Source organism: Schistocerca serialis, chromosome 8, assembly GCF_023864345.2.
Source record: "Schistocerca serialis cubense isolate TAMUIC-IGC-003099 chromosome 8, iqSchSeri2.2, whole genome shotgun sequence".
NCBI classification, from domain to species: Eukaryota; Metazoa; Arthropoda; class Insecta; order Orthoptera; family Acrididae; genus Schistocerca; species Schistocerca serialis.
This window is the reverse complement of record NC_064645.1, coordinates 154,130,597-154,151,021: the sequence shown is the minus strand read 5'-3', so window position 1 is coordinate 154,151,021 and position 20,425 is coordinate 154,130,597.

Genomic DNA, 20,425 nt, shown 5'->3' with positions numbered 1-20,425 from the left:
TTCTCTATGAACTTTCTTATTGTTCCATTATTGTCGACAGAAATTATATTGGGAGTAGACTTTTTGAATGAATACAAAGCAATCTTAAACTTTCACGATGCTGAAATAAGTTTAGAAAAAGAAGGTAAGTCAATAGCTTTGAAATTTGAAGATTGGCTCTCAAGCCATGACGAAGAAATTAATCGGCTTTACCTTCTGTTGGACAACAGTTCGGAATTTTCTACAGAACTAGACACTAACAATCACTCTGCAAGTACTGACAGGGATGATATCGACGGCATATTTGAAACTAATGAGTTAATTCAGAATAAAATTCAAACAATTGAGAATTGTAATGACACTGATAGGCAGGACCTCTTTGAGATTTTACAAGCACATTCCACAGTTTTTACTCACAAAACAGGAACAATCAAGGGATTTCAATACCAGTTTCGTGTTCGTGAGCATACTAAATTTTGTGTTAGACCATACGTAATTCCAGCACATTATAGGGACCGTGTTAGAACAGAAATACAATCTATGCTTGACGAGGGCATTATTGAGCCTGCAGTAAGCTGATACAACAATCCATTACATGGTGTTGAGAAGAAAAATGGATCGATCAGGCTTGTCTTAGATTCGAGACAAATCAATACTATCATTATTCCTGAAACAGACAGGCCGCAAACGTTGGAAGAACTTCTTCAAAATTTTAATGGTGTAAAAGTGTTGTCTTCCATTGATCTCAGATCCAGCTTTTATCAGATCGAACTTCATCCAGAATGTATAAAATACACAGCCTTTCTTTGTTTCGGCGTTTGTTACCAATTTCGGAAACTTCCTTTTGGTTTGAACATTTCTTTGGCAGCATTCATTCGCGGGTTAAATTCCATATTACCTGAGTTCTTAAAACGTCACATCACCTGATATGTGGACGATATTCTAATAGCAGAAGCTTCATGGGAACAACATAATCGCATCCTCAACAGTTTGTTACGTATTTTTGCAGAATCTGGAATTACAGTTAACTTGGAAAAGTCTGAATTCGGTAGGTCAAAGGTGAGGTTTTTGGGACATATTATTTCTTCTGAAGGTATTCAGCCGGATCCTGAAAAGTTAGACGCAGTAAGAGTCATTCCAGTTCCATCCACAAAAAAACAAGTCCGCAGTTTTCTAGGTCTTGTAAATTTTTACCATCGTTTTCTGAATATGCAAATTCTAGTTACATCAAAACTTTGTTCTCTCACTGGAAAAAATACTATTTGGAACTGGGATGAACAAGCACAGTTGGAATTCAATTCTTTGAAAGAATCGCTACTTAACGCGCCAATACTAGCTCATCCAGATCTGTCACAAGATTTCTGCCTTAGCACGGATTCTTCTAAAGTCGGTCTTGGTGCCCACTTATTTCAAGAAGCCATAGAAAATGACACTACCGTTCAGAAAACCATTGCTTTTGCTAGCCGAGTGCTAACAAAATCTGAAAAAAATTATTCCGTTACTGAATTAGCTATCGTTTGGGCATTTAACAAATTCCGTTTCTTTCTTTCTGGTAAGCACATAAAAGTATACAGTGATCATCGTGCATTACAATTTCTTATGTCTTCAAAATTAAATCATGACAGGTTAAAACGTTGGGCATTGTTTCTGCAAGAATTCCGCTTCACAATAGTCTACATTCCCGGCAAGGAGAACATTGTTGTGGACGCACTGTCACGCGCACCGGCTGGGCTTGAGAAAAGTAACACAGAAGGCAACCTCGAGAAAAATTTCAGTATTCTTTACATTCAGAAAGTCGCCTTTGAAAACTTCATCACCACATCTTTAAAGGACATTGCTCATGAACAAGATAAAGATCCGATTTGGAAAGACATCAAGAGCAAATGGCATGGAAAGACACACACACGCTGCACCGTTGATGACAAGCTATGGGTACTTTGCATTCCAGATGATTTTGTTAATAAGCTCATTTGGTACATTCATTTCAGCTATGCACATTTTGGCCCACGAAAATGTTATCATATTCTTCGAACGACTTGTTATTTTAACAATATGGAAAAGAGAATTCGAAGAGTCTTGTCTATTTGTAAACTTCGTCAAAAGGCGGAACCATCTACTATCTCCTACCGTGCTCCGCTGTTTCCTATTATTCCTTCTAAATTAAAAGAATTTGCTGCTGTTGATCTCTTGGGACCGCTTGTCAGAACATCTAATGGATTTTCGTACGTTCTAGTCGCTGTTGAACTTACTTCAAAATTTGTTTCTTTCACTCCGTTACGTAAAGCCACTGGACAGTCTGTATCCAACGCCTTTGTTAAAAATTTCTTACGTGAAGTTGGACACGTTAGTAAAGTCATTTCAGATAACGGACCGCAATTCAGATCTGCTGTTTGGTCACGCATGCTTCGGAATCATAAAATCAAACCTGTTTTTATTTCATTGTACTCACCACATTGTAACCCCTCCGAACGGATTATGAAAGAAATCAATAAGCTTTGCAGACTTTATTGTCACAGAAAGCATCAGCATTGGGACAGATATTTACACTTATTTCAAAACGTGCTGAATGAAATGCCACATGACTCCACTGCTTTACCACCTACTCTTTTACTGAAGAATGAAGAACCACCAAACAGAATCAGAGAGCTTGTACCTTTCCCGAATACACGTAAACTTCGACACAAAGACATAATTGACTTGGCTCTTAAAAATATAAAATCTGCAGCAAACAAAAGGAGTAAACTACACGGTAAAGTAAATGCAAAGAAATTATATATTGGTCAGAAAGTTCTCATCAAAGCTCATTCATTGTCACATAAGAAGAAACACTTGAGTCACAAATTCTTTCTAGTTTACAATGGACCTTACAGAATCCGACGTATACCACATGATAATTGCGTTGAAGTTGAAACTCTGCGTACTAGGAAGAGTAAAGGTTTACACCACATTTCACATGTAAAACCGTTTATTGAAAGATAATCTGCTTTTTAACTTTGTCTTTGCCATAAAACTCTTCACTTCACATTTCTAGTATGCATTGTCAGACTTAGAAACTGTTATCATGCAACAATGTTTGAAGTTAAATATCCAATGAAGAACCAAGAGAACTTATTTAAACAGAAATTACGAATGCATTGTTATAGTGAACAGACGATACAGTGTTATTGTGTGTGTGCATTCTTGCTTGTTTGTTGCATGATTACGTAATGACTATAAGGCTCACATACTTAGAACATTTACCAGTACTGCTAATGAGATTTTAACGCAACATTTTGGTTTATTTGAAAATACATTCTGAATTTAAAGTGCTTTCTGTGAGATACCAGATGACACAGTGGTTAGTTTATGTGACAGCTACACGATTTTATCACGACGCTACTAATGAGTGACAATTTACAATGTTGCTTTTGCAGTGTTTCTGTTTTATATCTGCAGTTTTCTGTTTTATTCTGGAAAGTAAAACATGTTTTAGTAGTAACTTTTGTGGTATAGCCACAATGAGACTGCCTTTTCCGTAGCACAACAATACGTTACAGCACAGTACTTTCTTCATCATGGCAATAAGCGTAATAACTAAGATATCTATACGCAAAGCATTTCACTTTTGTTTATCATGAGGTAAGTAATTGACTTCTGCAGAACTTAGCTTTCGGAGGACGACAACTATGACACTTCCACAGAGATTATCTTACAACAAGACGCACAGTTTAGCGCTACAGTACATGTATTTGAGTGATTAATTTTATACTTAAAACATTTATTTTTAAAGGTTTTTGAATTACAAAGAAAGTTTTCCGTGATACATTTTATTCCGTTGCAATAATCTGTAACACCTGAGGGTATAATTACATTAATCCTGAGGGGGGTACACGCCTACTTTGTGTACCATGTGTTTGGCAAGCACAAGGAACCCTAGCTAATATGGTATTTGCTTATATAACTTTACGCATCGGTACCATATTTCTCTAACACAGAATTACACAGCTATCTGATCATTTAACAGAGAAAGAAACTTTTTTTTTTACTACATCAGTAACAGATGTTTATGTAATTACACAGTTGGATAACTTCACACTTATGAAATTGTATTTTGTCTGTACTTTGTGAAATGCTCATATTTTTCAGAACCATTGTGATACTATGAGAGCTTTGAATGATGTATTTGGTATGGGATTATGATTTTTAAAGTGCGTTTGAGGCACACTTTTGACATGAGCAGAGAATTTTTTTAGGTTTTGAAATTATTGGAGGAAGCTACGACGATTTTGAGAGTTGACTGAGGTGTTATGATGTTATTATTACGATGACTATGTGTATTATGCTGTTGCGGTATGTTTATGACCAGTAAGCTGATGCTATATGAGTTATTTGATTATGCTACGTATCTGTTATGATGAAATATTGAAGAAGTGTCGGCGAATAAGGTAAGGAATAATGAGTAGTGGTTAGGGACTCTGGTTTGTGAAGAAGGTTGTTGGAAACCAAGAATCGAACTTTAAGAGTTATGAAATGTGTGTATATGCGTGAATGTATCACGATGCTGGCGAAAATTTTTTGGACACTGTTATATTTACAGGATTTTGTTTCTACACATTTGTAACGCAAATTTTTGACCTGTGAAATTTTTATATGAGACTGTCACTGTAGCAAAAACTGCTGTCGTAAATATTTCGGTAAGAAAGGTAAGTGACCGTGACATAATTCATTGTGAGTGGCCAGGTGTGCCAGCCACCTTGAGAAGAAGCCATTAGGTGGTAGAAAAAAAAAAGGGAGGCCATTATCCTCGCTATTGACATTCCGTTGTAGAAAGCACCGCAAATACGACACGCTCATTACTTGGAAAGATACTTACATCTGCACACCTGATTATGACAAACGTCTTTCTCGAGAATTGAGAGAATTTTTACTGCCTTATGAAATGCCATATGCCTAATGAATGATGTTTCATGCCGTCCTTTGTACATATTTGCTCATTTTCTTTAATATGTAGTTTCTAGCTGCACTGCAGCATTGGTTAAAATAAAATTTAATATATGTACTAATATAGTTATTTTATGCCTACAGATCCAGTCAATAAGAAATTTATGATCTACTTCCAAGAAAATGAGGGCACATAAATAGACATTTCCCTTCACAGGAGTTGCATAAATAATTTCTTTACGATTTGGTAACTTATCTGCTAGTGTAAGTTCTCGTGATGCATCACTACTGTTAAGATGTGACATAGGTATTAGACATGGCCATTTTTAGTGTAATATTTTTTTCTGCTTGAGCTATGTCATGTTTAGATATAAGTTTTTGCATTTACTGCTGCTGTTTGCCAGGCATAGTGTTACTGAATTTGACTTTTTATTATTCTGTTAAGCCAGTTTTACTAATGATTTATTTTTATTGTTTGCTGCACATTGCCTTATATTAGTTGTAATATTGCAATTGCTCTGCTAATTTCTATAATGCTGCTTGCTTCGCAATTCTGCATTTTTTTTCATTGCTGTTTGCATTAATTGTTTTGTGCTGCTGCACTGCCTCGTCCCTTAGTTTAGCATCTGAGCTCAGTAGATTTAAGTTAGCTTAAGAGGGGGTACTCTAGGCAAGAGAATGAGTTTCGATGAATTGAAAGAAAGGCATTGAGAAATACTGCAGTAAAACAAACCCTGTCTTTTCCTTTTGCGTTATTCTGCTATGTGTTTGTGTACCCTTGTTTATTTGTGTTTTTCCTGTCTTTATGTGTTTAGCTGATGAGAGTTATGTTGTAGAATTTTTCTAATACTATGTTATTTACTTTGTAAAGATGTTTAGACATTATTTATCTGCTCTGTTTTGTTTTAATGCTCATGTGTGAAGTTGATGTTTTAAAAGTTATTCTGATGTTTTATGTATTTACTTATGCCATAATTCCTGTAACACTGATGTATATGTTCATTTCTATTGTTTTGTAAATCCTGTATTACTACAAATGTTATCTGTATTATTAGGTTTTTAATTATGTATGTTGTACCTTTGTTATTGTATTCTAATGTTATAAAACTGTAATTAACACCAGTTCATCAAATTACCTAACTTGTAAGTTACATTTCACTGCACACATTCCTGTTGGTCATAGTATATGAACAATATGTGAGAAGTAGGGACTGTTAGTGTTTGCACGTGTGTTAATAATTCAGCAAGGGACTGGATAACAGCATTGCTGGTTCCAAGGACAATTCCAAAAACTTTGTGAGTGCACAAGTGGTGGTTTATGGACTTGCTATATTGTCTGCAAGACTCTTCGATTGTGATTGTGCACCTGCACAGTCGCAACACATGGTTGCTGGCCACCTCTACAAGGACTACAGTAGGTCTGCATCTTTGATGACCCACCAATACCATTATTTCTACAAGGACTGCAGTGGGTCTGCACTTCTGGTGGCCCACCAATACCACAATCTCTACCAGGACTACAGTGGTTCTGCACCTCTGGTGGCCCACCAATACAATTATTTCTACAAGGACTGCAGTGGGTCTACTCTGAGATGACCTACATACCAATATTCTTCAAAACTTCGACTGACTCTGCGGTGGGTTTGCTCTGTTGTGGCCCATTACCAGTCTGCATGTCAAGAGTCAGCACTATCTTTTCGTTGGAAGGACAACACTACTTCTTTAAGACTGCATGGAAATCCACTACTTCCATGTGCATTGTCTTTTACTGCTCAGACTTTGAGAAAAGAAACGACAGTTTTACTGTGATGAATGATCAGGACTGTCTTTATGGACTGTGAAAAAATTTTAGCTTTTGACCAACATTGTATCAATAAGTGTGTGCATTTGATATCTTTGTTATTGTAATTATGAAAAATTTTATCAAATCATTATTGGCCACGGCCCAAAACAATTTGTAAAATTTTTTGTGGGGAGATGGGGGCTATGTAAGTAGGCTGTTTATGTTTTCTTGTTGACAACGTTACGTAGCGCTCTGTATGAAAATCACAGGCTGTGCTGTGTGCAGTCTGTGTCTAGTTTGCATTGTTGTCTGCCATTGTAGTGTTGGGCAGCGGCAGCTGGATGTGAACAGCGCGTAGCGTTGCGCAGTTGGAGGTGAGCCGCCAGCAGTGGTGGATGTGGGGAGAGAGGTGGCGGAGTTTTGAAATTTTTAAAACTGGATGTCATGAACTGATATGTATATTATGAGTTTTCAACATTATTAAGGTAAATACATTGTTTGTTCTCTATTAAAATCTTTCATTTGCTAACTATGCCTATCAGTAGTTAGTGCCTTCCGTAGTTTGAATCTTTTATTTAGCTGGCAGTAGTGGCGCTCGCTGTATTGCAGTAGTTCGAGTAACGAAGATTTTTGATGAGGTAAGTGATTTGTGAAACGTATAGGTTAATGTTAGTCAGGGCCATTCTTTTGTAGGGATTTTTGAAAGTCAGATTGCATTGCGCTAAAAATGTTGTGTGTCAGTTTAAGGACAGTCGTGTATAATTGTTTAAAGGGGACGTTTCAATATCATTGTCAGTATTGCCAACCATAAGATGTATAAACCATATAAAACTGTATTTGAAGGTAAACTGTAAAACGATAAAGAACGTCTCGTAAAATATGTCGTAATAACCAAACAAAAATTTTAAGGTGACGATTCAATACTTTTTCATATTAGGACAGAGTATGCATCATAAAAGAGAATTTAAAAGTAAAAGTTTTTGGGAGAGCGAGTAGTGATCACGAACCGTACAAACTTAATTATGTATACAGATAGTTCATACGTAACAGGAATAGAGAAATTCTACGGTTTTTGCCTGTTACCGGTATCGGTATTGGCAAGATATCAGTCGCGGGAATTCCAAGACTTTCGAGAACGGCAAAAAAAAATTTCCTTTAGCTCTACCATGAAAGCTTACTGGTTGTCAAATTTCGTGATTCTAGGTCAACGGTGTGTAACCTATAGATTATGATAAGTGAGTTTTTTAGTGTCAAAATATGTGACAAAAATAAGCGTCTCTTTTGATGGCATTGACTTAGAAGATTAAATTTTTTACAGCGCTAAGGGTCGATAGAACTTAGTATGTGAAATGAATTTGATACGTCTATCCGTTCACGAGAAAATAGTGCCTCAACAGACGGACAGACAGACAGATGGAAATCAGATGAAAACAGAACCTTTTTTAGTGTCTTATAATTACAAATTAACAGTTTTTTGGATTTTTTCACTTAAATTGTACTGTTAAATCTTGCTTCTTGCTACATTCCGTGATTCTTGGTGAACGGGAAGTATCCTACAGGATTTGGTGAGTGGGTTTGCAACTATCGTAACATATGACATTGAGCCGTGCACGGCTCGAGGTTATGCCCTTTATTGCTCGTCATCTTGTTTTTGTGGTTCTGTCGCCTCGTTTTTTTTCTTTTAATTTGATTTACTGGCGTCACTAGGTTGCTGGCCGGCCGCAGTGGCCGAGCGGTTCTAGGCGCTTCAGTCTGGAACCGCGCGACCGCTACGGTCGCATGTTCGAATCCTGCCTCGGGCATGGATGTGTGTGATGTCCTTAGGTTAGTTAGGTTTAAGTAGTTCTGAGTTCTAGGGGACTGATGACCTCAGATGTTAAGTCCTATAGTACTCAGAGCCATTTTGACTAGGTTGCTGGTTTGCTTGCCCGTGAGTGGCAGCAGCGGCGCTTAGCGATAAGTGCACTGTCGTACCATCTCTGGAGCGAGCGCTAGTATTTCCGGGTCGTCGTCTGTAGGCAGCTCAGTCCGACGCAGCAGCAGTGAAGTCGGGGACGAACCAGCAGTGCAGTTGGGGATAGAGTTCAGTCGGGGACAGAGCGCCAGTGAGGTGCGGAAGGCCAGTACTCGCCAACCGCTGGCGACATACATGGACTGTCCGACGGAAGGAGATTGGAGCGGGACGAACGTTGGTTGGTCGTTCCGTTGGTCGTCTCATCGGGCGACGTGTATTTGGTCGCGGACCTCTTGTGAAAACACTCTGTTCAAAAAATGTTCAAATGTGTGTGAAATCTTATGGGACAACCTAAATTATCCGAAGGATAAATACACACACCCATCCATGCCCAAGGGAGGACTCGAACCTCCGCCGGGACCAGCCGCACAGTCCATGACTGCAGCACCCCAGACCTCTCGGCTAGTCCCGCGCGGCAGGAAACCCTCTGTGTGTCGAATTGATTCGTCCTTGTTGTTCCATAGTGATTGCTTTTACCATTGTTCGAGTTCTTGTGCAAGTGTGTTTACGTGGAACTGTGTGTGGCGACTGTGATTTCCACTGATGAATGCTGTCAGCATACTGGAATAGGCAGTTGGTCGGTTGCGACAGAAGGAATTGGTTAGGTTGTTGGTTGGTTCTTCATCCGTCCCTAGGTCGTGTTGCCACCCGATTGTTTAGTCTTATGCTTGGCTGCATGTCTCACCTAACTGTTAGAGTTTCCTCCACAGGCCGACCCTTGGAACACTTCTGAGCACCACGGTGTGTTGTTTGTGATTGTCATTTTTTGGGTCGCAGGTACTGTGCCAGGCCTTCAGCTGTGTATTAATATTGTCTGTTTTATGTTTAGTGTATGGCCTTCAGCCGAACTCCATGACAACTATTTTAAGGTTAGGCCTTCAGCCGTAGGTTTGTTTATAAATAAATAAATCTTCTGCTACCAGTCACGATTTTCTTTATTTTACTATTCACACGACGCGTTTCGAGAAATAATTCCCATTTTCAAGTGCGTTTTTTTGATGTGTGTTAAGCCATTTCTTTTGATGTTGTCATGGCTTAACACACATAAAAAAAACGCACTTGAAAATGGGAATTATTTCTCGAAACGCGTCGTGTGAATAGTAAAATAAAGAAAATCGTGACTGGTAGCAGAAGATTTATTTATTTATAAACAAACCTATTGTATCTACAGTCGCAGGCTTTCAAAAACCATTTATAATGGATCAAATCAGCCTTCAGCCGTGTTTCATTTAAAATTCTTGTTGCTCTGTATTTAGGCGTTAGCCGCGTTTGTTTCAGAATCTCTTGCTTTAAAATGTAAATCCTTGTCTGTAAGGTTTCTCTTTAATTATCTTGAATTCTTGAAACGGTCTTCAGCCGTGTTCTGTAAATGTTTATCTTAAGGTTGTCTTTAATTACTCTTGAGTAATTGTTTGGGCCTTCAGCCGACAAGATACTTCAAGTTTTCTCAAGGTGTGTACTGGAATGTATGAATTCTCCGCCCTGCGAACTTTCCGCCCCACTAGAAATCTGCGAACTCAGTCTCGTACCTGTGTCTATTGTGTCCCGTCCTACCCGCAGCCGGACCGTCCTAATTATCCTGAACTCGGCCGAACCCCGCCCGCACAGTCCCGTTTGCCTGTTAGTATCGCTCTGGTCTTCGTAGACTTCACTTCGTGCCACTTGGATATTACCATCTCAGTAGTTGTGATATGGAAGTTGCAGCGACAATTCGTGGTAAGCCTAGGTGCCACTATGAAGGTTATTATTACACAGTGAAGAAAACGAAGGAAGATGGGCCTATGATTTGGCGCTGTTCAAAACAAAAAGAGAAGTAATGCCGAGGAAAGCTTAAAACCAAGGATTCTACAGTGCTCTTTTCGCACGAGCATCAGTGTGGAGGTCCGGATGACGCAAGGTTGGAGGTACAGAGGACTCTGAACCAGGAAAAGAAGAGGGCACGAGAGGAAAATCCATTCAGAGGAGCGAGGTACCTTGCATAATCGAGGGTACGACTTTGTGACAGAAATGCCAGAGCAGCGAACAACGAAGAGGACGTTATACACGCAAAGGGCAAAGTCGCAGGGAAGTGAGATACAAAAGAAGAGATTGAACTTAAAGCAGAGATATTAACTATGAATGATGGCAGCAGTTTCCTGTTAAGCGACGATAAATTAGGAGACAGGATAATAGTTTTCTGTGGAAGAGCAGGGAGAGAGGCTCTAAGAAGTAAACGAGACTTTTTTTTATGGATTATACGTTCAAGTGCTGTAGCAAACAATTTTCACAGATATATACAATCCACGCAGATTTTGGAAGTAATAAAAATGAGACTAATATCTACCCAGTTGCATTTGCAAAAAAAAAATGGTTCAAATGGCTCTGTGCACTATGGGACTTAACTTCTGAGGTCATCAGTCCCCTAGAACTTAGAACTACTTAAACCTAACTAACCTAAGGACATCACACACATCCATGCCCGAGGCAGGATTCGAACCTGCGACCGTAGCGGTCGCGCGGTTCCAGACTGAAGTGCCTAGAACCGCTCGGCCACTCCGGCCGGATTACATTTGCATTATTACCAAATAAAAGGAAAGAGACCTACATCCGACTTTTCAGAAATGTGCTGGAAAATCTTCCAGAATGGAACCCTGCAAGTGTGACTGTAGATTTTGGCCGGCCGAAGTGGCCGTGCGGTTAAAGGCGCTACAGTCTGGAACCGCAAGACCGCTACGGTCGCAGGTTCGAATCCTGCCTCGGGCATGGATGTTTGTGATGTCCTTAGGTTAGTTAGGTTTAACTAGTTCTAAGTTCTAGGGGACTAATGACCTCAGCAGTTGAGTCCCATAGTGCTCAGAGCCATTTGAACCATTTTGTAGATTTTGAGTCAGCAGCGATTTCTGCAATTATACATACTCGTACGTTACCAACTTCCTCAGTGCATGGATGCTATTTCCAAATGAGAAAGTCTCTCTGGAAGAAAGTACAGGATCTTAGACTCACTCGCGCATATAAAGAAAATGAAGAGTGAGACAACAAATTCGCATGTGTGCTGCTCTGGCGTTTCTACGGCACGAAGATGTATATGACGGCTGACTGGAGATACATTCACAGCACCGGATTTTACTAGGCTTTCCGACTTTTTCGACTATTTTGCAGAGAGATGGTTGGAAAATGAAGAAAACTCTATCAGCCTTTGGAGCTGCTACAAACGGCTCCATCGTACAACTAACTCTGTAGAGGGCTGGCATAACAAAATTAATAATACGCTTTCCAAACCAAATCCTAAAATTAGTGATGTAATTACTTGCATGAAAACAGAAGCAGAAAATTCAGAGTGCTCTTTAATGAGAACAGAGTTGAACATGGAAGGTACAAGAAAGAAAACAGTGTACATCATAAAACGGGATGAAGGCTGGACAAAATACTGAAAAAGTCCGAGAAGGAGGTGGAGGAGGAGGTTAGTGCTTAACGTCCCGTCGACGACGAGGTCATTAGAGACGGAGCGCAGGCTCGGGTTGGGGAAGGACGGGGAAGGAAATCGGCCGTGCCCTTTCAAAGGAACCATCCCGGCATTTGCCTGAAACGATTGAGGGAAATCACGGAAAACCTAAATCAGGGTGGCTGGAGACGGGATTGAACCGTCGTCCTTCCGAATGCGAGAAAAGTCCGAGAAGGATGGTGATATAAGGGCTGGCTTGATGGCTATCTCCTACCTTCAAAAACTACGCTAAATAATGTATCAGAATATGTATATAAATAAAAAATATATGAAATGTAAATAGCAATCTTAAAAGAATACAGAAAAACAAAAAAAAATAAAAAATTGTGGAAGCTTATAAACTGATTTTAAACACGTCTAAATGACAATAAAATTACTTTTGCCATTTAGCCAGTCCAAAGCCTGGATAAAGTGCGATGGGAATCAGATTATTATTAAAAGTTTAGGAATGTGATTTCTAACGCTTCTAAATCCAAAGCGCCACTAGACACATGCCTCAGTAGTGTTTACAAATTAACAGTTAAAATTAAGCTACACTACACATGTGTGAACATAATGTCACTTAATATTTCCGTGTATTTAATAAGTGCACTTTTATGAAACTATGTCTATTGACAATGACTGCTGTCTGGTGCTGGAAAAAACCGAATCTTCTTTATGTACTGAAATAGTCTAAAGTCTCTGTGAAGTCTTATTTTGTTCTATCTACTGTCTATTGGTTGTTTATCGTACCAAACGAGGTTAGCGCAGTGGCTAACCAGGGCTCAATCATCTGGCCGTCCATAGACTACTGTATTTGGTTTTCCTTGTTTAAGCAAATGCTGTGAAGGTTCCTTAAAGAGGTCTTGGTAGCTTCCCCTCCCCCCCCCCCCCCCCCCAACTTTCCCGTAACCAACAATCCGAGTGAAGTCTAAATCTCTAATGAACACAACTGTGGACGTTACATGAAACACCAAACGCAAAATTGGTTTTCTCTAGGTTGTAATGGTGAATGATCATATACTGAGCTAAAATTAAGCATATCTTTGGAATAGAAACTTACTTTTTGTGAGTTCCCATTCACTTTAGAAAGACGAGCACCAGTGATGCAAAGATAAGACTCCTGAGATATTTAAATATTAAGTTATTGAATGACTTGACGATATTTGCCGTGATCAGTTTCGAGCTCACACAGAATTGTATTAATTTCCTATTTTGTTACCTACTCGTCGAATATTTTGTTCTGCTGCAGACTGACATTTACGCAGTGGTTTAGCTATGTATTTTGGAACTCAACGCGGACTTCTGTCATCCTCACCAATTACCATCCTCACAAAATCATTTATTTACTTACTAACTCGGATAGGACCATTCTTCCGTTTGAGGTGCTGTCTAGGTAAGGTATTTCTGTTTACAGTTATACTTTTTCCACGCTTGAAAACTTTTAACAAATTTATATGCGTTGTTCAAACTCTTGCGTGTGGTAAAGAGACTACAACAAGAATAGTACAAACTGTGATTTTTAGTTGAATTTGCCATCCAAGTTCTAAGAACATTCGACGTTGTGGCTGATATAGAAGGAGTCAGACGTTAACTGTTAGTTAACACTATTTTTATCTCATTATGTGTTAAACAAGAACGAATGAGTAATGTTTGTTTTTAAATTTCTTTGTCATTTACTATTTTGATGATTCAACTGTTAGATTTCCAAGACAGTCGAAGGTCACTGACAGATGTCAGAAAAGAAAATATTACTACTCCTTTCATTGACTTCGTCTTCATTTGCTCTTTCTTCAACTAATACACTGTCTTCTTTTGCATGACAGTTATGTGCAAGATATTTCTTTAAGTCCTTCAGTTTCTTCATTTTTGTTAGTCTCGTCAATTTTTTGATCTACTACAAATGCACTCTTTAACTATAGTATTGCTGCGCCTTCTTTCATATCCTTTGAGTCGAGTGCTTCTCTGACGTAAGTTAAACAAATTGCAGCACTGAACCAGCCAACAAATGGCCCTTCAAAAACCTGACCGTAATTTACTTGTTTATTTATTTATTTACTTGTTTTGTGCTTCACTTGGGCAACGTCGCTGTGTATTTGTTCCAAAACAAATTTCTGCATAAATTAATAAAATCTTTTTTTTTTGCTTTTTATCAGTAAGAACTCTCTACGTAAAAACATACATATCAGAACTAATAACACTGAAATTGTTATACGCAACATATAGTATGGCTTGTACCGTGCGGCTTGAGCATGCTACCTCGCATCCCCAGGGGATCAGTGGGCGCTTGCTTGACCTTTTCTGGGCGGAAATTTCACAAGGCGGAAAATTCACAGGGCGGAGAACACACGGGGGATTAGTGGGCCCTTCCTCGACCTTTTATGGGCACAAATTTCATAGGGCAGAAAATTCACAGGGCGGAGAATACACGACACCGTTTACTGTTGTACTGTGTAAAGGCTTATCTTTAAAACCTCTCTTTTGTTATATAAAGAAATTTTTTTATTGGGCTTGCAGCTGAAGAATTAACTTGAATTTTCCTTAATATGGCCTTTAGCCCAAAATTTATAAATGCATGGTTTTTAAAGAATTTCCTTAGCTGATCTGAAATACTATTTGGGCATTTAGCCGAGAAGGTATTGTAATTTTACTTAAGTAAGGCCTTCAGCCGTTACTCTAAATCCTTGTGTTTTAAAAGAAATCATTTAAACTTATTCTGGAGAAGTTACTTGGGCCCTCAGCCGTGAACTGATCTTTGTTGTTTTAAAGAGAAAACTGTGCATTGGTTTGAGGAATAAAGTTGTGTGTTCTTGTATAACTACCCGTAATTGACCTTGGCCCCTTTCCACAACCTGACCCGCTCTGTGCTGCGAAACCGTATTTCAGACATAAATGGCCATATCATTTTTACAGCGCCAAGGGACAAATGGTTCAAATGGCTCTGAGCACTATGGGACTCAACATCTGAGGTCATCAGTCCCCTAGAACATAGAACTACTTAAACCTAACTAACCTAAGGACATCACACAAATCCATGCCCGATGCAGGATTCGAACCTGCGACCGTAGCAGTCACGCGGTTCCGGACTGAAGTGCCTAGAACAGCACGGCCACCGCGGCCGGTCGCCAAGAGACAATAGACGTTAGTAAGTGACGTAAATTTCAACTTCATATCTAACCGTTCCTGAGAAAACGGGTTTTTAACAGTCGGACAGACAAATAGATAGACAGGCGGACAGCAGAATGATGCTAGAAGGGTTCCATCTTTAGCGTTTGAGATACGGAACCCTAAAAACAACTGTAACCAATACAATACGCGTATGTAAGACGGCTTATCACGGAACATTATGCCGACCATTGGGGCGCTCTTCTTCTGGAAGCAGGATGTTTACATCGGTGGCCATTTACATAATGGCGTCGACGGAATTTCTTAGGAACTGCAATGCTTATTTGTACACCCTTCTCATTCCTCCTACGCTTTCAGTTTTTCCTCCACTCCGTTGCAGAGGCTGTGCAGTAGCAAACGACTGAAGCTAATCACTAAGTGAACGACTGCGTGTGCCATTAACGTCGAGAGCTTTAAACGACGCCCCTTGTGCTGTGGAACCCGATACAGAGTGCGTGCATTTCTCTCTCTGTCTATAGGCAGCTGACCCGTCCGCCTTGTGCCCCATTCGCTGAGAAAGTTCTTTCTTTTTTCGTCACCGAAAGAATGTGCGGGTATAAATCAAGAGAACTCGAAACGGTGGCAACGCTGCCTTATAGGGAGCGACAGGACCCGATCTGTTGACCCGTTTCGATTGTGAAACTGAAACATTTCCAGTGTCAGGATGGTTCTCAACTGTCTTCGTGTGACAATAAAAGGAGCTCCACAAAATCATTGAAGATTGTTAAAGCGACGCACGTTGTTGTTTAACTTTTTTTGACTAGCCACGAAGCGTGTTCTAGCGGCTGAGTGCCACGTTATGATATCCGCATCTCCTCTCCGGTACGTAAATTAGCTGAAATAGTTCACTGTAAAATAGACCGTGAGATTTGGAGGAATTATTTACTAAAAAAAAAACTGGTTAATCGCAGGTATTCAAGCATTACAGCCTCATGTCAAAGATGTGAAACTTAATTTTCTCTACCATTTGTGAGATAAAACGAACAGAACACTCCGAATGTTTGAGCAAATCTTCACAAACATAGAATTAAAGTACGTTCCAATTGAGATTGACTATTTACAGACTGTTCCAAAATTCTGTCTGTCTCTGCATATTCTGTGCTGAATACGTTAAACGAAACAAACTTGGCTAATTCAATGTTCGAAATAAACTCGTCAATTATTCAAGTAGAATATTTACAATCTAGATGCCTTGCCTGTTTGATTGCAGAGTTGCGGCCAGTATGACGATTTTATTACGACTGCAGTAATAAAGGCAACAAAAGGAGATGTAACTATGCTGGTTATAGTTCACTAACATAGCTACAGAAACATAACACTGTTAGTTCTTATGTGATTGAATTTTTCGTTGAAAGATAGAAAATAACATTAATTTTAGACAGGGATGAGTTGCTTTCGAACAGTTGCTACGTACGCACCCGCTGCAACCAGCGTCGACCTCACGAACTCTGCACCAAATATTTACTATTTTCATCTGACAATGTTGAGCTCCACATTTAGTTAATTAACAGAATTTATGCATTATGACTGAAACAGATTTGCACATATTACTTTGCTGTCAAGCAATAACGACCAGAATCATGCGAATACTTTTCTTATTTGCAATGTTAGCTGGTTTTAGTACTGACTGGTAACACGAGAAAAAAGCATCGCGGATTGAAGTGCCAACGTTACTAAGAGTGTTTAGAAACCAGAACCAAATCGAATTTTACCTTGCAAGGAAAGTAGAGGCGAATAGCAATATCGAAGGAACCCTCCAAACAGCTCGGAATTTTGACGCTCTAATGTACCAATGAGACAGAATTTGGCACGATATCCCTCAAGAGGACATCCGACATCTCTATCAATCAATGCCAAGCCGGATAACTGCTGGCGTAAGGGTGAGAGATGGACCGACGCGTTATCGACTTGCTCAATTCCTAAAGCTCTTTCGCTTAAGGAAATCATCCAAATTTCTGAAACTGTTACCATTTGTTTGTCTGTACATTTACATGACATCTACTAATTTGCGCCCCTTTCGGATAATATACACACATTAAAAAAATGTTTGCATCACCTCGGTTCCGAGAGTTCCGGAACCTGTACAGAAAATTGGAGTAGAGATCAACATAAACATCATTTCCGCCCTCTTTATTGCGCATGAAAACCACACATTGCATGTTGTACCACCATACAGCGAGACCTTCAGACGTGGTGGTCCAGACTGCTGTACACACTGGTACCTCTAATGCCCAGTAGCACGTCCTCTTGCACTGATGCATGCCTGTATTCGTCGTGGCGTACTATCCACAAGTCACCAAGGCACTGTTGGTCCAGATTATCCCAATCCTCAACGGCTATTCGGCGTAGATCCCTCAGAGTGGTTGGTGGGTCACGTCGTCCATAAATATCCCTTTTAAATCCATCCCAGGCATGTTCGATAGGGTTCATATCTGGGGAACATGCTGGCCACTCTAGTCGAGCGATGTCGTTAGTCATTCATAAGATGTGCACTTGTTGGACGGTGTGTCTAAGGCATTCAGCGTGGCCAGGTTGCCTCCAAACACGTCTCTAACTATTGCCTGGTTGAAGTCAATGCGACACTCATCGGTGAAGGGAACGTGATGCCAGTCCTGAGCGGTCCATTCGGAATGTTGTTGGGTCCATCTGTACATCGCTGCATGGTGTCGTGGTTGCAAAGATGAATTTCGCCATGGACGTCGGGAGTGATGTTGCGCATCATGCAGCCTATTACGCACAGTTTGAGTCGTAACACGACGTCCTGTGGCTGCACGAAAAGCATTATTCAACATGGTAGCGTTGCTATCAGGGTTCCTCCAAGCCATAATCCGTAGATAGCGGTCATCGACTGCAGTAGTAGCCCTTGGGCGGCCTGAGCGAGGCATGTCATCGACAGTTCCTGTCTCTCTGTATCTCCTCCATGTCCGAACAACATCGCTTTGGTTCACTCCGAGACACCTGGCCACTTCCCTTGTTGAGAGCCCTTCCTGGCACAAGGTAACAATGCGGACGCGATCGAACCGCGGTATTGACCATCTAGGCATGGTTGAAATACAGACAACACGATCCGTGTACCTCCTTCCTGGTGGAATGAATCAAACTGATCGGCTGTCGGACCCCTCCGTTTAATTGGCGCTGCTCATGCATGGTTTTTTACACCGTTGGGCGTGTTTAGTGACATCTCTGAACAGTCAATGGGACTGTGTCTGCGATACAGTATCCACAGTCAACGTCTATCTTCAGGAGTTCTGGGAACCAGAGTGATGCAAAACAGTTTTTTATTTATGTACATATTATTATGTGCGATTAGACCTTGATGGATCACGCAAAGCTTCTTCGTTCTTTTTCCTTTTTTTTCACACTGCTCTCATTTTTAATGCACGGGCTCTCTTTTTCTCTGTCTATTTTGTTCCTGCTTTCTTTGGAGCTTCGTTCTCTGACGTAACTTCACAACTGTCAACTTTCTGCTTAAATACCTTTCTGTACAAAATATCTGAATAATTTATCTGAGCTTTTTGTTGGTCCTTTTTGATCTCTTATGTCCAGGGTATAGTTTTAAGATCTTTTACTTATTTAAGAATGTTATGCATAAGTCATGTTTTGGGAAACCTACAGACGTACCCATAAAATTTTAGTCGCCTTTTTGTAATGTCTGCTGCAAGGTTGGACAATTTCTCAGTTGTTTGATGAGGTTGTAGTCTACAGTGCTCTTCTGTTGTCTTTGGCCCATGTATCTTTCTGATGATTTTACGTTCTTCCTCCTGAGGAATGTCCTGCCAAATTCTGTCCAATTTGCGCGTTAGATCGTCTAAATTCCGAGCTCTTCGGATGGTCCTGCCCATAATGCTCCAAACTTTCACAATCTAGAAGAGTTGCTGCGACCTTGCTGGCCAGGAAGGGTTTGGTAAGGACGAAGACAAGCAGCATAAATTCTCGTCGTATGCAGGTTGGTGTTATCTTGCTGAAACAGAAGCCCAGGATAGCTTGCCGCGAAGGGCAACAGAACGAGGCGTAGCTGTCGTCGACGTACCGCTGTGCTGTCTAAGGATGCCACAGATGGCAACCAAAGGGATCCTGACATGAAAAGAAGTGACACACGTGACCAAGAGTCTTGGTCGTCGAGCGGTATGTCGGGTGACAGTCAGGTTGTTATCCCACCGCTGTCCGGCGCGTTTTCAGGAACGTCTTCGGTGGTCATCAGTTCGAAGCGGTTCTTATCACTGAAGATAATTCTGCTCCAGTCAGTGAGGTTCCAGGTCGGTATTTTGACGATCCAACGTGCCAATTGGACAGGATATGGCACGATATCCCTCAGGATGACATCCAACAACTCTTTCAACCAACCTCAAGCCGAATAACTGTTTGCATAACGGCCACAAGTGGATGAACGCGTTGTCGACTTACTCAGTTTGTGATGCTCTTTCCCATGAATGAATCACTCAGTTTTTCAGAAATTGTAATCATTTGTTTGCCCGTACATGTACGTCACATCTACCGATTGCCGTCCCATTTTTTTTGTGGTGCTTCGTTTTTTCGTCGTATACGACGATGCCATTTACCACCTTGGCAGTTGTATAAACACTATTACTTAGATCACTATCAAATGATTCCGTCCGTTAATCAGTTTCAAGGCAATGTTCCTATATTCTAAAAGACACGAGCAAGAACAGCCTTCTACCCTTGTCGTCATTAAAATAACTACTGGCGCAGTGGCACAGAAAAAGAACGCACCACACAAGTCGCGTGTATCATTGTCCTCGCCGGGCTAATTCGACATTTGCTGTTTTTCAGTAGACAGTTGTTCAAATTTTATTGATTGGCGACTCCATAGAGTGCTGTGTGCACAACGACCATATAATGCATGAAATTAGAAGGAAGGTCAGCGTTGGCAGTAATTTTGATGATTTACTAACAGAAAAATCGATTTTCGGTCACATAATGATCATCTTCAGAGCTGAAAGTTAAAAATTTTCACATAGGGATCAGAGAATAAGAAATAAAAGACCACAAATACACGAGAGTATAAACCAATTGTTGGTAGGTCGTAGGTTGTGTTCCAAAAATGAACAGCATGGAGACAGAAGTGATGACACTTCCTGCAGGA